This window comes from Arachis hypogaea, chromosome 19 (genome assembly GCF_003086295.3).
Source record: "Arachis hypogaea cultivar Tifrunner chromosome 19, arahy.Tifrunner.gnm2.J5K5, whole genome shotgun sequence".
NCBI lineage: Eukaryota > Viridiplantae > Streptophyta > Magnoliopsida > Fabales > Fabaceae > Arachis > Arachis hypogaea.
Window position 1 is genome coordinate 27,253,373 of NC_092054.1, and position 2,737 is coordinate 27,256,109.

General features: G+C 42.2%; 1 non-coding gene across 1 annotated transcript; it reads right to left on the bottom strand.

Moving 5' to 3' along the window:
• Window positions 1-978: 978 nt before the first annotated feature.
• Window positions 979-1,082, bottom strand: LOC112781917 (small nucleolar RNA R71). Its single transcript, XR_003192664.1, has one exon. It is a non-coding gene; the product is annotated as a small nucleolar RNA R71 (small nucleolar RNA).
• Between the last annotated feature and the right edge of the window lie 1,655 nt (window positions 1,083-2,737).

Consider the following 2,737-nt stretch of genomic DNA (forward strand, 5'->3'; position numbering starts at 1 on the left):
CACTCTATTGTGAGTTTTTACTTGACGACGATAACCGGTGCACTTGCCGGAAGGAATTTTGCCGATCGTGCAATTTCCTAAATCGTAGCATAACTAGTTTATGCGCATCAAGTTTATGGCGCCGTTGCCGGGGATTGGTTTTCGATTGACAATTCTCAAATTGGAAGCTAACTAGATTGAGCAATTTTCTCTTGCTTTGTTAATTCTGTTCTAGCTACTTGTTGAATTTTAATTTCTGCACTTGGTTACATGCTTTCTTTCTTTATGCCTTTAAATTCATGCAACTAACTCACTGACTCACTAACTGTTTGATTTAATTCCTCAATTGATCTAACCATACTCTTCCATTAACCAAGAGTATTTTACTTGTTTGTGTTTGAGCTGTGTTCTTGTATGACAGGTAGGAGAGGAGAGACATCAACTCCTCCATATACCGAACCGGAAAGGACCCTTCATAGACTTAGAAGGGAAGCAAGAGGGAAGAGAGTAGTGGGAGAAGAGGAATCTGAAGGAGAATCTGAGGACAATTTTGAGGAAGCTCTAGATCTCAACATGGATAGAGAAGTTCACAACCATGAGAGAGCTGATGGAAACAATGCCATTCCTGAGAGGAGGGTTCTTAGTTCATACATAAACCCAACCTCTGGGAATTGTGGTAGTAGCATCCAGAAACCACCCATTCAGGCCAACAATTTTGAGCTCAAGCCACAGCTAATATCATTGGTGGAAAATCATTGTTCCTTTGGAGGAAGTGCTAATGAAGACCCAAACCAACATCTCACAAAGTTCCTGAGAATTTGTGACACTGTGAAGTCCAATGGAGTCCAGGAAGATGCCTATAAACTGCTCTTGTTCCCATTTTCACTTAGGGACAAGGCAGCTAAGTGGCTGGAATCATTCCCAAGGGGGAGTCTAACCACATGGGATGAGGTGGAAGGCAAGTTTCTGGCACGTTTCTACCCTCCACAAAAGGTCAATAGGCTTCGATCTGAGGTCCAGACTTTTAGACAACAAGATGGTGAAACTCTCTACGAGGCATGGGAGAGATTCAAGGACTTGACAAGGAAATGCCCACCAAACATGTTCCATGATTGGGTGCAATTGCACATCTTCTATGATGGGCTCTCTTATGAATCAAGGAAGGCTGTAGACCATTCATCAGGAGGTTCATTGAACAAGAAAAAGACCGTGGAAGAAGCCATTGAAGTGATCGAGACAGTGGCTGAGAATGAGTACTACTATGCATCAGAAAGGCACAACACTAAGGGAGTCATGGAGCTGAACCATGTGGATACAATTCTAGCCCAAAACAAGGTGTTTGCCAAGCAACTAGCAGAGCTTACCAGGCAATTAGAAACAAAGCAAGTGGCTGCAATACACACACAAGATCAAGAGGAAGAAGGCATTGAAGGAGGTGATTGGGAAGAGGCCAATTATGTGGGAAACCAACAAAGGCAATCATATGATCCACACTCCAACACTTACAACCCAGGCTGGAGAAACCACCCAAACTTTGGGTGGGGAAACCAACAAACCCAACCACAAAACCACAAACCTTACAACCACAACCAACAAAACAATTCCTCATACCAAAACTCCAACCAAAGATCATACCAAGCCACACAAAACACTTACCCCCAATCATCATATCACGGCCAAAATAATCAACATACCCAACCTAATCCGAACCAACAATTTCAAGATCAATTAAACCGGATGGAAGGAATGATGGCAACCATGAGCCAAGACATAATTGAATTGAAAAGCTTCAGGGATGATGTGAGGACTACCTTAAGAAACCATGGTGAAAAACTCAAATGGATGGAATCTCTAGTAGGAGAGCTATCTCGACAGGCCCCCAAATCAACTGCAGTGTTCCCTAGTGACACAGAAAAGAATCCTAAAGGTGAACAAAAGAGAGTAAGATGGGAAGAATGCAAGGCCATCACCATATTGAAGGAAGTCTCAGAAGAAGAAGGAATCAGGTCCTCACAGCAGGAACCAGAAATCTTGAAAGAAGGTGTGGAAGAAGTTAAGCAGGAAGGTGGAACTGAGCAAGCCAAGGATCTGCAAAAAGGCATGATGGAAGTATACCAACCAAAAGCACCATTTCCTGAAAGGTTAGGAGGAGGTGAAAAAAAGAAAACCTATTCAAGGTTTCTAGAGACATTTAACTCTCTTCATGTCAATATTCCTTTTCTTGAGATTCTTCATCAAATGCCCACACACATCAAGTATTTAAAGGAATTGTTAAGCAAGAAAAGAGTTTTGAAGGGAGGACAAACTGTAACAATGAACAAAGAATGCAGTGCTCTCATCAAGAAGGACACCTTCTATAAGAAAACGGACCCAGGAAGTTTTCATATCCCTTGCATCATTGGGGAAACAAAAATTGACAGAGGATTCTGTGATCTAGGAGCTAGCATAAATGTGATGCCTCTAACTCTTATGAAGAGGCTACAACTGAATGAGGTGAGATCCACTGATGTAATCATACAGCTGGCTGACAAAACTCAGAAGCAAGCTGAAGGGGTAGTTGAAAATGTGCTGGTGAAAGTGGGAGATTATTACTTCCCCACAGACTTTGTCATTGTGGACATGGAGGAAAGCTATTTGCACCCTATAATTCTGGGCAGACCATTTCTAGCCACTACTAGAGCGCTCATAGATGTAGAACAAGGAGAACTAATTCTGAGAATACATGATGAACAGCTCATTTTCAAAGTCTTCAAACCTG